This window comes from Pseudophryne corroboree, chromosome 7 (assembly GCF_028390025.1).
Source record: "Pseudophryne corroboree isolate aPseCor3 chromosome 7, aPseCor3.hap2, whole genome shotgun sequence".
Lineage (NCBI taxonomy): Eukaryota > Metazoa > Chordata > Amphibia > Anura > Myobatrachidae > Pseudophryne > Pseudophryne corroboree.
In genome coordinates, this window is record NC_086450.1 from 276,573,330 (window position 1) to 276,593,098 (window position 19,769).

At 38.6% G+C, this 19,769-nt stretch overlaps 1 long non-coding RNA gene across 1 annotated transcript in view; it reads left to right on the forward strand.

Moving 5' to 3' along the window:
- The window catches only part of LOC134943582 (uncharacterized), a 54,413-nt gene extending 40,079 nt beyond the window's left edge, over positions 1 to 14,334 (forward strand). Inside the window, exons 2-3 of the long non-coding RNA XR_010181623.1 lie at positions 5,116 to 5,233; positions 13,853 to 14,334. This is a non-coding gene — a long non-coding RNA (uncharacterized LOC134943582). The remainder of the gene's footprint in view (positions 1 to 5,115; positions 5,234 to 13,852) is intronic.
- The last annotated feature ends 5,435 nt before the right edge of the window (positions 14,335 to 19,769 follow it).

Genomic DNA, 19,769 nt, shown 5'->3' on the forward strand with positions numbered 1-19,769 from the left:
TACTAAGTTTTGTCTCTCTGTACTGTCCTTTGTATGGCGCTGCGTAACACTTGTGGCGCCCTATAAATAAAATGTAATAATAATAATTAGCTTAGTCATACAGCTACCACATTGCACCTCTTTTTCTTCTTTGCATTATGTGCTGTTTGGGGCCTAGTTTTTAAATCTGCCATCCTGTCTGCCACTGCATTGCCACTCCTAGATGGGCCAGGGGTTTGTGCCGCACACTTGTGCCACTTAGCTTAGCCATCCAGCCACCTCGGTGCAACCTTTTGGCTTAAATACAATATTGTAAGGTGTGAGGTGTTCAGAATAGACTGGAAATGGGTGGAAATGAATGTTATTGAGGTTAATAATACTGTAGGATCAAAATTACCCCCAAATTCTGTGATTTTAGCTGTTTTTATGTTTTTTAAAAAAAAATCATTTAGATCCAAAACCAAAACACAAAAGGGTGGTTTTGGTAAAACCAATCCAGATCCAAAACACGAGTATGGAAACAGAGCCAAAACATAAACACAAAACGCCGCACATCTCTAATATGAACCTATATGTTCTGCACTCCTAAGATTTAAAGATACCTTTATGAGTCTTTTGCATATTCACTTAAAGTAAGAATAAACTGAACACTATTTTGGCTTATCATCACAGTGGTGCCCCATATTGTAGAGGACCTTTGCACCCTACCTTTTGAATTTAGAATTGTCATTTATACCTCCCTTCTTTTCTTCATTTTTTCATACCCTCATATCGATGCGACAAATTAAATGAAGAAACTCTAAAGGAGAGTCTAAACAATCAACATAGTGACTGTGTGTTGAAAAATTTACATCTGGATCAAGTTAGGCACAAGGACCGATTTATTTTGTTATATTCTTTGTTTTCATAAGTTTTTGGTGATTTTGTTTTTGATTGTGTCTATGCTGCCTTTCTAACTAGCGCCCAGGCTTTGGTATACCTACATATACAGTTTTCCATTTCTTTTCACCAAAATGTATCAATGACATTGTAGAAAATTGGTAAAGGAGCACAAATCAGTTTGGTGATTTTTATGACATTTTGGGCCATATGTATTAATAATCGCAGTACTGTCGTGATTATGAACACTCTGTATTGTGCCATATATTTTCATTTTTAATGAAAATATTCTTGCTTTGTATGTAGAGATACACATAGGGACAGTGGTAGCGATAACTGCTGTCTCTGTCAGTTTCAGAGATCCGAGTCTGTGACTGACAGAGGCTGCGGGAGGGAGATTGAAAGATATTTCTCCCAGTAACATTCCTCCATAAGATAAAGGTAGTTTACACCATCTGTAGATGGTGAAAACTAATCTGACCAAACTCTGAAAATCTTTGTTTTTCAGGGTTTAATACATATGGGTCAGATTGTAGTCTCCAATGATAATAATGGGGACTGTGATCTGTAGCGCTAATTAGCATTCTGCAGGACAGTTTTGTGAAATCTTGCATTATGCTATTAGTACAGTACACCACCACAAACCATAAAATTATGCAGAAACTTCAGTTTTTACATAATTTTATGGAAAAAAGCTTTATAAATAGGCCCCTTATTCTTTATAATAATCTTAAATTTATATTTAAGATAGAAACAGAAAGATATGCATTACTTGAAATTATATTACAAAGAGTTAACAACAAAAGAGCTATGGCTATTGTTATGCAAGTTTGGATTACAGTGTAGGTTCTAATAGCTACCTCCATTATTCAAGTTGCAATATTTATAAATTGAATAATACAATTCTGTTGTTACATTTTCTTAGTATTAAAGTAAATTGTAGTTGTATTGAGGATTTTATCACCTTATAAAAAGCTATTATTCAAACAGATCAGGTGGAAACAAAAGCACTATTACTAAACATGTAAAATAAGATCCCATCTTAAAATGTTTCTTTTATTGTGTTCGATTCATATAAAAAAAAATTCTAAAGATATAATATAGTAAATTAGCACTGAAATATACTTAAATGGGAAAATATTACTGGTTGAGCCAACTTTAAGTTTAGATAAACACATACATTGAAAGATATTTTAGGTCCAAGTTTGAAAAATGTTACTTATACCAAGAACAGTCGAAGATCTAACAAACGTAAATGTTTTTAAGTCAAGAAGGGATAGATTCTGCACAGAAACTGACTTTATACAGTGGATAAAATGTATTCTCTAATTGATAATCATGACTGTTTAAGAGACATTGTTTTGATAAAAGCATTAAACGTTATATTTTAATACATACATACATCAAATGTAAAAAGAGTGCTCCAGAAAAGAGTCTACTTTTTTCGTTTCAAACACAATTATCTGTATCCTTTACTCTAGGGAGCACCATCAACTCTATAATAGCTTTTGGATCCCATATAAGGGCCTATAAACTTAGATGTTGGTTACCAGATTATTTGACATACTGTATGTATGGCTGTTCCTGACAATAGGAACCATCCCATATGGCAACCTATTGATACCTAAAGAGATTAAATACTGTATATAGGGGGTAATTCAGAGTTGAGCGCAGCAGCAAATATGTTAGCAGTTGGGCAAAACCATGTGCATTGCAGAGTGGGGCAGATATAACATGTGCAGAGAGAGTTAGATTTGGGTGTGGTGTGTTCAAACTGAAATCTAAATTGCAGTGTAAAAATAAAGCAGACATTATTTACCCTGCACAGAAACAAAATAACCCACCCAAATCTAACTCTCTCTGCACGTTATATCTGCCCCACCTGCAGTGCACATGGTTTTGCCCAACTGTTAACAAATTTGCTGCTGCGATCAACTCTGAATTACCCTCCATAGTGCAAAATAGATTGATTTAGATCAATTTATATGTGCAGTTACAGGTGAATCTGCAGCAACTGAGACTAGTAGAAAACACTCCTGCAAATACAGAACACAGGCAGGAAAAGGGTGAATCAGTACAGGCCTACTAAAACTTAATACTCTGTAGACACACAGATCAGGGGTTTGGGTTTGTCGAGCCCAGAGAGATCAGAATTTGCAAAATTACTGTACTTAATGGCCTAGATCCAAAAATAAAAGAGGAATTATACAAAAGTAGTCCAGAGGCTGCATATCTAGCACTCGATACATGTATCACTATTTTGCAAGCATTATCACAAATAGAGAGTAGAAAGACATACTGTACCAAATCTGCCCCTCGTCCTGTCTGTGTTATAACCACAGACAACACCAGGTCAGGAAAAGGTAGACATAGTCAATAGAAACCATGGGCAGAAAAGGCAACATATAAGGCCCTTTGGTTTCATTGTTATCAACATGGTCACATGAAAAGAGATTGTCTGGCATTGACAGCAAAAGGTCACTCTGCCTATGGTGACACCCAATGTTTCAGGGAGCTCAATGAACTATACCTGTAGAAATAGAACATGAAGTGACTATACCCTGGCTAGTGGATCCTGGGGACACCAGAACTGGTGTGAAGGCAGATAAGATTACTCCCAGCTTAATAAATAATGATTGTGAGAATGCCATTGGCTTAGATGTCACTACTATTAAATTAAAATGACTAAACCTCTTTCAGTATAATTCTATACAGGGAAATCAGTGGTAGTCCAGATGCTAGTATCAGAGACATGCCTATTCAACTTATTAGATGCTGATTTATTGTCAGCCCTTGAAGAAGCCATAATATTGGAGATAGGGCTATAACAATCACAACTAGAGCAGGCAAGAAGTCTATTGCTTTTGACACCTATATATATGCTCAGTCATTTGATGTAAATATTAATCAGGTAGACATCAGTGTAGAGAAATTGCTGACCCAATTTCCACATCAACTTTGGACCACAAATAAAACTAACATGGTACTCTTACCCATTACACCAGTGTCTATACAACTCAAACTCAAATCCAACCAGTGAATTTTTAACAGTATCCTCTTAATCCAGACAAAACCAATGCAAGTGTAAAGCAGATACAAGAATATGCACAGGCTATAGTATTGTAGCCTTGCAGCTCCCCATGGAACACACCTCTTTTTCCAGTAAAAAAGAAAATAAAAGCTTGTTAAACAGTATCTTATAGGATGGTTCATGTACCTTAGAGAGGTCAATAAAATGATGATGATAAATAGCCCTTTCGTGCCAAATCCTTAAAAGCTGCTTAGCCAAATTCCTACTACCTGGTTTATAGTCATTGAATTAGCAAATGCTTTCTTCTCAGTTACTCTGACAGAGGAAAGATAAGACTATGCTATAAACAGTTTCATTATTAACATTCTTAGCAGAGGAAGGATACAAAGCATCTAAAGACAAACTACAAATGGTACAAACTTGAGTCCAATTCTTAATTCATTGTATATTAGCTAGAGTCAAGCATATTACAGCTGAAAGGAGAACAGCAATTTCACAGGTATCACACCCCAGGACATTAAAATAACTCAGGGCATTTCTAGGATTCATAACGTATTGTAGGGAGTGAATTCCAAATGCATCACATAAGCTTCAGGTACTGTAAGATGCTTTTAAAGGAGATCCTTAAAAAAGGAAATATACACTTTACTGTCATGAAAATGCAGGCCATGTCCAGGGTGTACCCACACAGGAACACGAGGGAAACAAAGGCCTCTTGGATACTTCTCTTTGAAGAAGAGCACCCCGTTGTGTCTTTTATTTTGCTTCTGCAGCCATACTTACACACAAAGGTGCAGATATTGTTTTAGGGAACCCACTTACAATACATGTCCCACATGTGGTCTCTGAAATGCTCAATCAGGCCAAAACCAGACATCTCTCAGCTGCCAGACACACAAAGTATGAAGTAACATTACTCACACCATCAAATAGCACAATTAAATGAAATGCAATTTTAAACCCAGCAACTCTGCTATAGCTGTGTTAAATAGAGGGAAAAAGTGATACTGATACAGATGTCAGTGCAGGAGATAGCTATGGAGATAGCTATGAGATGGATTGTCTTCAATTAATAAAACTAAATACAAGTGGCATTCCCACCATTGCTGATGAGCCCCTTCAGAATGTAGACCTTCACTTGTTTGTAAATGGGTCACATTATTATGTGGGGGGGTAAGTTATACACAGGTTATGCAGTAACCATATAAACTTATATTTATATACAGGTGGCTCTGCTTATATAGTCAAGGTATTCCTATGGAATTGTTCATGATTGCGGCCAATATGGAAGTCAGGTCAGCTGTTAAAAAGGTAAAGGCACATCCCTGAGACAATACTATGGAGGTAAGAAGCAATGCATTACAGACAAACAGCAATGTAGGCCATCCTGAATCCACCCCCAATTAATATACTAACAGTATCAGTTTAACTATTCATCCATAGCCTACTGCAGAAAATGCAAGCGCAAGCCCCACAGAAAGAAATAACAGCCTGGAAAAGACTGGGAGTGGAGGAAAAAGAAGGGAGGTGGATCAATGCATTGCCTGCCCCATTCACTCTACCCAGTCATGGCTCACATTCTTCATGGAAAGGTGCAAAATTCCAGACAGACTATGGTCAAGACTTTGGACAAACAATAGGTAGCTCCTGGGTTCATGCAGGCAACACAGTCCTATACCATGGGCTGTACAATCTGTGCCCTGCATAACCCAGGTAAAACAGTCTCTGTGCCTCTTAAGGCTACCACTAAGACATATTTTCCATTTTAGAGATTACCGATTGACTTTATACAGTTGCAAAAAGTATCAGTGTATGAGTATGTCTTGGTGTGCATGAACCTCTTTTCTGGCTGGCAAGAAGCCTAGCCTTGCAGGTCAGAAAAGAAACTGATAGCTGAAATAGTCTGCCGATATGGTGTACCTGAGGTAATATAGATTTACAGAGGTAAACATTTTACATTTTAAACCACATCTTGGCAGACCTGGAGATGACACAAGCCCTACACACCCTATATCACCCCAAACTAGTGGCAAGGTGAAGAGACTAAACCAGACACTTCAAATGAAATTTAACTAATGGTTGAAACCCATAGGAATTGGTTGGAATGCTTACCAGTGGCACTGTTCTCAGTCACACATAGTCCTAGTAGGATGCATAAACTTACCCCCTTTGAGACACTGGGTCTCCAGCTAGAACAGGATGTTATTTCACTCAGCAATTGCAGCATGAGCATAAGACTTGACACAGCATGTTATCAGCTTACAACATGAACAAATAGAAGTGTTTGCTTCTATTCGAGTTCCCAATTTCTCAGAAGAAACCCATGACCTGTAGCCTGGAGACTGGGTGGTCATAAATAAACATATGAGAAAAGGATTGACCAACAATTTGAAGGCCCCTACCAAGTTCTTCTCACTACGCTGAACTCAGTTAAGGTGACAGGATGAGACACTTAGATCCACACATCACACTGCAAGAAAATTAAAAAGGGAAGTATTGTTTCACAGCACAATGCTTAATATCTACCAACTTATTGATCCCAAACAGACATAGGTCTATGCACCTGTATAATAGGATGTGCAATTTTCTGAAACGGTATGGCTGTGATAGTTTGAGCATTACTCATAGACCATATACCAGATCACAGCCTATAACCAATTTTACAGAGATTGGTTATAAGAGCAAAAAGAGCATTAATAATTAAGCCTATCAGCATGCCTATGAGCTGGAATACCTCCTGTGGTCAGGTACTTCTGTAATAAATGCTCACAATATTAAGGCTTTGGCTAAGATCAAAACAAAGAATAATATAGAATGTATCTCTTGGGTGCTGACAATAGAAGTCCTGCAGTATGTATATATCCTATTCAAGGTTGCAGCTTCAACATGAGGTCACTTACCCCACATCAATTGCAAAAATAAATAAATAAATATATATATACAGTATATATATATATATATATATATATATATGAAGCGCTACCTGATACTGGATTTAATTTGAAATAACATAAATAATACAAACAATACAATACAATACATAACATACAATTTACCACTTGGGCGAGTGTTATAAAAATATCTAAAATCAATCATGATCTAGTCCAGCCACTCCAAAATGTTAGTAATGCAAAGCAAAGCAATTATTCTCAGTCATTCCAGCAAGCCAAGATTAAAAATAGGCTTTATGTTGTTTTAAAAATAGATAGATGGAGGAAAGATCAAAGGCGCTACTGTACTAACATATAATTATCAGAGAATATAATATAAGTGTACATCACATGGATTCTTTGCAGTCCTTTGTTAAATTCTTTATGTCGTCCCAGTAACTTCCAGATGTTGTTTACATGTAAAAACAAAGAATAAACACAAAATGTGCGGTATTGGTTTTTGTGATGAAATTTCTGTGAATTCTCCAGCAGAAAAGTGCCCTGTGTTTTGTGGGTTTCTTGATAGTAGATAGAGATAGTTCCTCACCACCACTTCATAGGGATAAATGAACGTACCAAGACTCACTTAGAATTTTATAACACCATACACATAAAGGTATCTTTTATACTTCAAATCATCACACGTAAGAGGTGTTCCGTTTAGTAGAACGTACCATACTCACTTTTCATCAGGTGAAATTCTGCATATATAGCGGTTTCTTTAAATAAACGGAAATACTCCTCTCTCCAACAGAGGATATATTGTCACATGAAACACAAAAAATAAACACAAAATGTGTAATACTATTTTTAGTGTTAGGATATTTGTGAATTCTCCAGTGAAAAGAAGGCCTTGTGAGAATTTCTTGATAGTTAGTAGGGATAGTTCCTCACCACCACCTCACAGGGATAAATGAACGTACCAAAACTCACTTAGAGTTTTATATCACCGTACACATAAAGGTACCTTTTATACTTCTAATCATCCTACGTAATAGATGTTCCGTATCATAGAATGTACCACACTCACTTTTTAACAGGTGAAATTTTACACGTAGCAGTTTCTTTAAACAAACGGAAACACTCCTCTCTCCAACAGTTGATATATTGTCACATGAAACACAAAGAAAATAAACATAAAATGTGTAATACTGTTTTTTTTGTGTCTCGAATATTTGTGAATTCTCCCATGAAAAGAAGGCCCTGTGAAGATTTCTTGATAGTTGATAGGAATAGTTCCTCACCACCACTTCACAAGTGCACGTACCAACACTCACTTAGAGTTTTTGATCACCATGCTTATAAAGGTATCTTTTATGCTTCTAATCACCTCACATGAGAAATATTTTCGTTCAATAAAACGTACCACACTCCCTTTTCAGTAAGTGAAATTCCACATGTAGGGGTTTCTTTAAACAGATGGGAAACACTCCTTTCTCCCAAAAAAATGATTTATTGTTGCATAGTAAAACTTTACACTCTTAAATAAAAGCTCTCCTCATACAGTTCCAAACAGTAATGGTTCAATAGAAAAATGTGTGTCAGATGGAATGAGACAATCACTAGTAAATTCTGGACTTATACTCGTGCACACAATTACTATTTTACCTTGGAATGCTGCAGATGGAGAAGAATGATACTGAATAAAAAAATCACTGTCTGGTAGCACCAACGCCATTACGACCGGAGGTCTTTATCAAGGTGTATGCTCAGATAGTGAAAAGGAAGATTATATATACCATTACACAGGAAGTAGAGATGCATTATGGCTAAAATTTCATAAAATACAAAAAATATTTTTTTTTTGTTCAACACAGTAATACAAAAACTGTTTAAGACATTGTAACACATCCCACAATATCTTAACTTTATTTCTAAATGCATTGAGGGGAAAATGAATGGCTAAAAAGGGTAGCGCATCGTGGTCACGGCCAGCGCCACTTCCGCGTTCCACGGTGCGTTCCACCGCCCTGGAAGTTAGTTGCGATCACGTGGCTTTGACTTCCTCCTGACGCTCTATGTATCCCGGTATCTAGGAAACAATACCATAGAATCCTGCACTGCGCTTTGCGTCTAAATATAAATCTTTATTGCGCATGTGTGGAATAATAATTAAAGTACAGACATCCTCATGGTCGCCTAGGTTATATACTTCCTGCGTTCCACGGTGCATTCCGGAACCCGGAAATGTTATTACAAATGCACACAACTTATTTATATTTTCTCAGCATGTTATATTTATATTATAATAAATTAAGAGATATAAATTATATGTAAAATACTGAGGTTAGGTGATTAAAAATAAAAAATTTAGATGTAATGACAAATCTCATATTAACCCATGAACTTTAAACCGAGTAGTATTACATAAACCATTTTAGCTCAAAGTCAGAATTTAAGCCACAGGGGATAATTTAAAGATCCATTGCATCTCGGCTCTTGCAAGATTAGTTTCTATGTCCCTATCCCTCCAATTAGATCTGATTTGTTGGATACCCATAAATGATGATATTTTAGATGTTGCACAATTATGTTTTTTGGCGAAATGTTCAGAGAGTGAATGGGTCTGCAGACCCTTTCTCACATTTCGTATATGTTCTGCGATTCTGGTTTTAAGTGCTCTTCCAGTCCTACCAACATATAGCAGACCACAATCACATTTTATTATGTAAACCACATTGATTGTGTGGCAAGTGATGAAATGATTTATTTCATATTTGACATTGTTGATAGAAAAACTTGTTATCTTAGAGGTTTCTGAGGGTATGGTTCTGCATGCTATGCATGTACCACACCTGTGGAAACCTTTCGTGCGTATTGGATTTGTGGACTCAAAAGGTAGTGCACTTTTTACCAAGGAATTCTTTACATTTCTACCTCTTCTATAGATAAATCTCGGTTGGGCTGGGATGATGTCTTTTAACACCGGATCTCTTAATAGGAGGTGCCAATGCTATCGAATAATATGTTCTCGCTTTTTATAATCCGCCCCAAAACCAGATATAAAGGCCCATTCTGCTTGACTATTAAGGGGTTTATTTCTCTCTTTTTTCAGGATTTCTTCCCTATCCATTCTTTCCACTTCTTTTTCCACCTTCTCTAAAAGTTTTAGTTCATATCCCTTTTTCAAAAATTTGTTTTTCATGTCATTCTTCTGATCCATGTAATGTTGATTTTCACTACAATTCCTTTTTAACCTCAGGAATTGTCCTTTCGGAATACCCCTTAATTAATGTGGGTGATGCTGACTTGTAAAAGGAATGAGACTATATGAATCAGTGGGTTTTGTATAACCTTTGGTGTGCAGAATATATTCCTTAATATAAATAGTCAGGTCTAAAAAATTAATTTCTACTTGACTTATATTTTAAGTTAATATTATATTTTAATCATTAGTATTTAAATGGGAACAAAAGTTTTCCAGATGTTGCCGTTCTCCTTTCCACACGAAGATTATATCATCGATGTATCTATACCATGACACCAAGTCCGCATCGGCCAGCATGTTGTTATATACCACTTCATCCTCCCATCTTGACATGAAGAGGTTCGCATAGCTCGGTGCAAACTTGGTGCCCATGGTGGTACCAACTTTTTTCAAAAAATATTCCCCATTGAAGAAGAAATAATTGTTCTCAAGTACAAATTGGATACTCTCCAAGATAAATTCTATTTTTCTGTTTCCAAATCTGATTTATCTAGATGCAACTTCACTGCATTAAGACCATCATTGTGGTCAATTATGGTATACAGTGAAGTGACATCAGCTGTGACCAGAAAGGCACCTTGTTGCCACTCTATTTCTGCCAGTTTGTTGATTGTATCTGTTGTATCTTTAAGATGTGATTTCCCTTTTGTTACCAATGGTTGTAGGTAGAAATCTATCATCTCTGAAATATTTGTAGTTATACTCCCTAACCCAGAAATTATGGGACGTCCAGGAGGTCGTGTAGGGTTCTTATGAACTTTGGGGAGGGTGTAAATGGTAGGAGTTTTTGGGTGCTCGACACTTAGAAATTCAAACTCCTTCTTTGTCAGAATGCCCTTTTCCAAATATTTGGTGATAAGTTTTAAATAGTTTTTTTTGATTCTTGTTGTTGGGTCCAACTTCAACTTTTGGTAGGTACCATTTGAGTTCAGTTGTGTCATAATTTCTTCAATGTAGTCGGCTTTATCCTGAACTGCTATTCCACCACCCTTATTGCAGGGTTTTATAATTATATTTTTATCATCTTTCAGTGATTTTATCGCTAGCCTTTCTTTTTTAGTGATATTGTGTTTTGGTGGTTGTTTATTCTTTTTGGAAGTTTTTATTTTCTGGAAGTCTTCTATAACTGATTTTGTAAAACTATCCACCATACATCCTTTCACATGAGATGGAAAAAAGGTGGATCTCTTTCTAAACAGAGTATTAGCTGCTGGATCTTCATCAGAAGTTTTATTTTCTTTATTTAGGGCGAAGAATTTCTTCAAAGTAAGTTTTCTAGAAAACTTCTGTATGTCAATGTGAGCATCAAACACATCCGTAGTTGATGTCGGGGCAAATTTTAGTCCTTTCTGTAAAATGTGTTTTTCCTCTTTAGTCAATGTACGGGAGCTAAGATTGAATATTTTTATTTCTTCTGCAGTATCTGTATCTTTAATTTCAAATACTTCTTTTTTCTTTTTTCTCCTTTTTTGTCCCCCCCTTTTTCCCCGGCTTTTTGGTTTAAATATCTCATACTTCCCCTGTTGTCTCGCCATCTTAAAAAAGGCCCCCGATCTTCTCTAAAATTTTCAAATGCCTCAAACCTGTTATAAGTATCCACTTGAGGTCTATTATTCCATCTATTATATCTGATGTGTAATGGTATATATAGTCTTCCTTTTCACTGTCTGAGTATACACCTTGATGAAGACCTCCAGTCGAAACGGCGTTGGTGCTACCAGACAATTATTTTTTTATTCAGTATCATTTTTCTCCATCTGCAGCATTCCAAGGTAAAATAGTAATTGTGTGCATGAGTATAAGTCCGGAATTTACTCGTGATTGTCTCATTCCATCTGACACACATTTTTCTATTGAACCATCACTGTTTGGAACTGTATGAGGAGAGCTTTTATTTAAGGGTGTAAAGTTTTATTATGCGACAATAAATCATTTTTTTGGGAGAAAGGAGTGTTTCCCATCTGTTTAAAGAAACCGCTACATGTGGAATTTCACTTACTGAAAAGTGAGTGTGGTACGTTTTATTGAACGAAAATATTTCTCACGTGGGGTGATTAGAAGCATAAAAGATACCTTTATAAGCATGGTGATCAAAAACTCTAAGTGAATGTTGGTACATGCACTTGTGAAGTGGTGGTGAGGAACTATTCCTATCAACTATCAAGAAATCTTCGCAGGGCCTTCTTTTCATGGGAGAGTTCACAAATATTCTAGACGCAAAAAAAAAAACAGTATTACACATTTTGTGTTTATTTTCTTTGTGTTTCATGTGACAATATATCAACTGTTGGAGAGAGGAGTGTTTCCGTTTGTTTAAATAAACTGCTACGTGTAAAATTCCACCTGTTAAAAAGTGAGTGTAGTACATTCTATGATACAGAACATCTCTTACGTAGGATGATTAGAAGTATAAAAGATACCTTTATGTGTACGGTGATATAAAACTCTAAGTGAGTTTTGGTACCCTCATTTATCCCTGTGAGGTGGTGGTGAGGAACTATCCCTACTAACTATCAAGAAACTCTCACAAGGCCTACTTTTTAGGGAAGCCAATCCCGGGCCATTTTTTCAATCCCGGGTATCGGGATTGAAAAACGGCCAATCCCGGGATTCCCGGGATACCCGGGATTCCCGGGATACCCGGGATTGGCTTTTACCTAGGTGGCCGCCCCTCGCCCCACTCCGCTCCGCCCACCCTGCACATATAACTCACCATATACCTGGGGCAGGCGGGAGGGGACCATCTTGTGAACGCTGCTGGCGGCTCCGTGCAGCGGCTGACGGCGCAGCGTGACCTCTCATGCTGCGCCGGGGACCATTAAGGAGGAAGCCGGGCAGCATTTGAGCGTCCTGAGGAAGCTCAACGCTGATCCCTCAATCCCCGGGATTGGAGCTTCCAATCCCCGGATTGAATCCCGGCCATTTTTGGGCCTAAATCCCGGGATCCCACCGATCCCGATCCTGGGATTGGCCACCATACTTCTTTTCACTGGAGAATTCACAAATATCCTAACACTAAAAATAGTATTACACATTTTGTGTTTATTTTTTGTGTTTCATGTGACAATATATCAATTGTTGGAGAGAGGAGTGTTTCTGCTTATTTAAAGAAACCACTATATGCAGAATTTCACCTGATGAAAAGTGAGTATGGTACGTTCTACTAAACGGAACACCTCTTACGTGTGATGATTTGAAGTATAAAAGATACCTTTATGTGTATGGTGTTATACAATTCTAAGTGAGTCTTGGTACGTTCATTTATCCCTATGAAGTGGTGGTGAGGAACTATCTCTATCTACTATCAAGAAACCCACAAAACACAGGGCTCTTTTCTGCTGGAGAATTCACAGAAATTTCATCACAAAAAACAATACCGCACATTTTGTGTTTATTCTTTGTTTTTACATGTAAACAACATCTGGAAGTTACTGGGACGACATAAAGAATTTAACAAATGACTGCAAAGAATCCATGTGATGTACACTTTTATTATATTCTCTGATAATTATATGTTAGTACAGTAGCGCCTTTGATCTTTCCTCCATCTATATATTTTTAAGCAATTCTTTGTGTGATCTGGATTTGGGCAGACCACAGGAGGATTAAGATAGGGCTGATACTTTTAGTGCGCCAGAATCCACACATTTTCCATTTTCATTGCTTTATGTTGTTTTAGATTGCACAGTATAAATAGCAACTTATACCTCATTTATGCTCTCCATATATCTGATGTAAAGTGACTATAATCAGTGACTATAATCAGTATACTTATCAGTCCTGTGTACCACGCTAACTCCTTTATATAACTCTGCATGTTCTCAGACCTGAATACTCTCCTTACTGATTAGTGACGTCTCAACGCTTTTTTCATCCGGCTCCGATCCTAACGCTGCAAGTATGGAGGATTTGCGCTTAAGACCCTCAGTCACGGGTGTGCTCCCTTTATGTGTTTCTCCATCTTTGATATAAGTGGCTTCCTCAGAAGGCTAAGATGTTTGGCAATGTCACTGTCAAGTACTGGATGTACTGTAAACAATTTTAGTGACCCTATAGCAGCACATTTACAAAAAGTATATGAACTGAACTGAAGAATCAGTTTAGAAAAGAACATAATGAATCTGAAGGGGACCTATCTGGATGGGATTTAACCTGGCTCAACCCTGCAAACTGGTATAAGGTGATAGGTGAATGGTCGTCGGATATACTACACATGGTAATCTAAGGCTTTGCGCTTGTTTTGATTGTACAGTATATGCAGTTGATAAGCTAGGAATATGGCTTAAGAAGTTGCTAACAATTAAATGTTTTTCTTCCAAGGATAAAAGTGCTGCCAATATTATTGGTCTTGCTATTCATGGCATACCTTGGTATAATTCAATCAGTCCTTACTGCATCCATTGTGACATCCAACAACTGATGGACTACATACTGTACCTGTCTCATGTGTGGTTACAGCTTAACTGACTCCTTGAAATTCAAGACTTCACACTAATTATCTGTTGATTTGGTGCAATGTTTCCTCCCATTGCATATGTAAGATAGGGATTTATACTATTCCTGTCAACAAGTAACCTAAAGTGCTTGCCAAGAACATTATATATGGTTTTACCACTCACAAATAGTTCCAAAAACTGATGGTTTCTTTTTTAGATTTAATAACATTAGATAGTATGTAGAAACGCAACCAATGTGGTGATGCCACAGGTGTTGCTGTCTATGCAAGGTAACCGGTATACCCTGCATCTGGCTCCAGAGCATTTTCCAGTGGCGATGTAACCATCCCCAGCTGCAGCTCTTGTTGTCACAGGTGAAGTATGCCCAGTACCGGATCTTGCCACGGGCAAGCAGTACTTTTGCCCGGGGCGCCGCCTTCCGGAGGGCGCCGGCGCCCTCCGGAGGGCGCCGCACCATGGCAAGATCCGCCACTGTGCCCTCTGCAGTGCCCCCCGCTGTGCCCGCCGCTGGTCCCCCGCTTTGAAGGGAACCAGACGCTAAGCGTCTAGTTTCCCTTCATGGAGAGGACTGTGCTGTGCGGTGCGCGATGACGTCATCGCGCACCGCACAGCAAAGGTCCTCTCCATGAAGGGAAACTAGACGAAGCGTCTAGTTTCCCTTCATGGACAGGACCTTTGCTGTGTGGTGCGCGATGACGTCATCGCGCACCGCACAGCATAGTGGCAGAGACACTAGGGGTCATAATTGACCTCTAGTGTCTATGCTGTGCTATGGGAGAGACGTAATGACGTCTCTCCCATAGATCCGAGGACAGACACAACCATCCGAGTCCAGGAGAAGAGCGGCGCCGGCGGAGGAGGAGGTCTGGAATCAGGAGCGGGGATTGTAAGTATATTTTTATTTTTTTTTTATTTTTTTTTCCAGCTGCGCTACAGGGGGCACAAATGGGGGCGTAACTGACCACGCCCCCATATGAAGCCACGCCCCCATTTTTGCCCGGGGCGCCACAAGGGCAAGATCCGGCCCTGAGTATGCCGACACATTTCGAGACAGCTATTATCTTTTTCAAGGCTTGTACTTCCCTGTGTGCTTGTCCTCTTTTTTATCTCTTAGAGTTTGATGTGGTTAGGTGGAAGTGACATCATCGGCACCGCAATTCCCGGAAGTCCACTGTAAACATTCCTTGCTGGTTTAAAAATGTGTTAATAAGGTGGAGGTCCTTTTCTTTTATGTTGTTGATTTCAAGGTAAAGGTCCCTTGGTTGCCGAAGGTCCTCGTATTGACACGGACCCACAACAAGAAGTGTGGTCCGTCATGTTGCCAGTGACCTTAGTGCAAATAAAGGAAGTTCACTGGTGGGCATTTTTATGTAGTGTCTGCGTGGAATCAAATATCACTTTCTGTTGTTAAGTGTTTACAAAATTTATTTTGTAGAAGGTGATTGTAAGTTTCTTTTGTAGCATTAAATAATATTCCTCATTTTGAAGTTGAGATTCTGGGATCTTTTGAAATTCTGTGCAGCTCCATATAAAAATGGTTATCATGTATTTGTGTGTGGCCTAATGAGAAGGAAGGTTCAATCACGTAGGAACCATTTCAGTTCAAAGTCCTTATGTAGGCCAGAAGGGGCCAAAGTCTAAAGTTTATAAATGGTCTTCATTTCATTGCGTGCTAGATTTCGTTCAATATTTCTATCACGCCATGCAGATTTGATGTGCTGGAGGCCGGTGAAAAATGTTATGTGAGCCAAAGAACACTGATGGTGGGTCCTAAAGTATTCTTACAGATGGTGAGTGGTTAGTCCTCGCCTGATGTTGCATTGATGTTTCCCTAAATGAGTTTTTAGGGCTCTGGATGTCCTTCCTACATAGGCTTCGTTACAAGAGCATGTTATTAAGTATATCACATTTGTTGTATTGCATGTTATGAAATCATTTACTGTATCTTGAATGTTATTTCATTTATTTCGATCTCTGTCTACTTTGTTGTTTCTGTTTTTATTTGTGTACAGGCTAAGCAGTTGCCGCACTTATGAAAACCCTTCATTCGTATGGGGTTTGTTGATTTCATTGGTAGAGCACTTTTCACCAGTTGTTGCTTCCAATTTGGAGCTCTGCTATAAATAAAAGGAGGTTTCTGAGGGATTATGTTTTTTAAGATAGGAAGATAGGGTCCTTACATAGCAAGTGCCAATATTTTTAATGATGGTCTCAATCTGTTTGTATCCTGAATCATACCCCATGAGGAAACACCATTGGTGTGAGTTATCTGCAGGTTCTTGCTTCTTGTTGGAGGTTCTCAACAGAGAGGATCTTTCTATTTCAAGTGATGAAGTTGCTGCTGCCTCTAGGTCTTGTTCTTTGTAGCCTTTTTTCTTAAATTCATTTTTTAGGTCTTTCATCTGATTGGAGCATATCACATCTTCACTGCAGTTTCTTCTGATGTGGGTAAACTTTCTTATGGTTATTCCATGTAACCAAGTCCGATGGTGTTCACTGTCAGTGGGTATGTAATTAATGGTGTCCATTTGTTTATGATGGGTTTTTGTCTGTATTGTATCATCTTTCAGGTAGATCGAGAGGTCCAAAGTCCCCATCGCAGTTCCTTTTTTCTGCAAATATTAATCACTATTGAAGAAGAAAAGGTTATTTTCTGAAATGAATGAGAATGATTCTTTAATGAATTTTTTCATGTCCAGAGTATGCTCAGGTTATACAAGAAAAAAGGTGATCGCATCTAATCCATGTTCGTGTTCAATTATTGTATATAGAGATGAAACATTGGCAGTTACAAGCAACATGTCTTGTTCCCATGAGATATCATGAAGTTTGTTAATAATGTCTCCTGTGTCCTTATAGTAGGAGAGATTCTGGATCACTAAAGGTTGTAGTAAGTGATCGATAAATGCAGACAAATTTTGATGTTAGTCCTCTTGTACCTGTTATGATAGGTCTTCCAGGAGGGGCTGTAGTGCTTTTATGCACTTTTGGAAGTACATACAGATGTAGCCGCTATTATCTATAGCGGCTCCATCGTAAATGTGTGACTAGGAGTGACTAGGAGATCCGTTCACCTAGTCACTCCAAGAGTGCACAGAGAGCTTCCCATTCTGTGTGTCTCTGTCTGGGCATGTGTCCGACCAGATGGAGATGCTCACAGCGTCCAGGCGCATCCAGGTGTGGCTCCATCTGTAGATGGTGGGGATGGTGGGATTTTCTATGTTGATGAAGCCATATTCGTCATCTGTCAGCGCCTCGACATCCAGCTGTTTCTTTAGTAATTTCTGAAAGTTGTTTTTAATAGATAGAAGGATCATTCTTGAGTTTTTGATATGTGGAATTGTCCAATAATTGTCTTTGCACTTCCTTTATATAGTCTATTTATCCATAATCGCGATCCCCCCTCCTTTATCACATGGCTTAATGATAATGCTGCAATCTCTTTTAAGTGTACCGATTGCTTACCTTTCTTTTTTGATTAGATTCAAATGCTTCTGTTTCTTCTTTTTAACTTCTTTTAGATCTTCGATGATCAGCTTCTGGAAGGTTTTGATAAAGTTGTCCTTGAAATGTGTGGGGAAGAAGTTTGATTGTTTTCTTAATTGATTTGATTTTCCATTGCGGGTGTTATGTATTGGGGTTTTCCCCAGAGGTATTATTTTCAATTTTGTCTGCTTTTTTCATTTCAAAGAATTCTTTCAAAGACATTTTTCTAATGAATTTCTGGATATCTATGAATTTCTTGAACTCATCTGGTATCGCTGTGGGAGCAAATTTGAATTCCTTCTTAAGGACTCTCTCCTCTTTCTGTGAGTGGTCTTGAGCTTAAATTGAAGATAATTCTTTTATCTTCTACCTCAATTTCAGGTTCTGTTTTTTTTTCTTGTTAGGTTTTGATTAAGGTTTTCCTGCCCTCTTCCCGGTGTTTTTTTTCTTTATGGTATTAAGGGTCAATTTCGCCTTCTTCTTGAATCCAATCTTTCTTCTCGAAAAGAAGGTTCAGTTCTTGATGGCTTATTTTGTTTGAGGGCCTTATTGGTTGAAACTTGTTGTTGTTCCAACTGTTCCCTTGGATGTGATGTAGATTTGGATTTTGGCCATCTGTCAACTGTACACCTCATCTCACGTCTTCTTTTATTTTCTCTACTGTATCTTGGGGTTCTTGATCTTCAAACTTTGTGGTTGTACCTCATTGTACATCCTGGTGTTCTTTCTCGAGTTCTATAATTATGTAACATTTCTTCATTGTACCTATCTCTAACTGGTAGGTTAGATCAGTTCCAAAAGATCCCAGAATCTCAACTTCAAAATGAGGACTATTATTTAATGCTACTTATAATCACCTTCTACATAAGAAGTTTTGTAAACACTTAACAATGTTAAGTGATATTTGACTCCGCGCAGGGACTACATAGAAATGGCAGCCATAGAACTTCCTTTACTTGCACTAAGGTCACTGTTACGATTCCTGTACTCCAGACTGGAGAAGATCTTATGGCAGAGATCTGAGTACAGGAATGAAATACAGGTTGTGGGAGCTGGAGAGCCTAGTAACCCCTGGCGCCCTAACTCCGTTGTCTCGCCCGTGTTATCAGAAATCCCCTGCGAGACTATGGTTGCTTGAGCCCATGGCAGCCACGTTCGAAGGGCGGATTATGTCTGCCCAACCCCGATGCCCCCGCAGGTCTTAATGGGAGACAAGGGGAAGTCCGAGACAGGGAGATAACAAGGGGCCCTCTGACTAAGCAACCAAGCCAGGGGTTACAAGCTAACTTAACTAAATCAAAAGGTATGTGCGGACTAGCCGCCAGGGAAAAGGACAACCAAGGATCCACGGATCCGACACTCCTATCCGGCACCGCTGGACACCAGAGTGGATCTTGTGGAAGCGGAATCCTCCGCAAAGCACCAGAACTCAAAATAAACACAATAATAAATAGTAGCGGACAAGCCGCAACACACGGCTGCGCCGCGACTCACGAACACCACCAGATGTTAAAGGTGCTCGGTCAGACTCCAGGAACAGATGGTAACTTCCGAGTACTGGATCACTGAGAACAGGAACAAACGAACAGACCGGGACTGGGAACTCTCTCTGCAGCAGAATCAGGCAAACAGGAAGCTATCACCGGCGTCTGTGAGGAGTCCTGGGAGTGCTTTTAACAGAGAGTCTTCCAATCAGCTGTTTGGAGGCTGATTGGATTAAATGCCATGCAGCTGACAAGCTGCATGGCCAGGGAAACAGATGAGTGATAATTACAACATGCCGTGCAGCTGCATGCTAC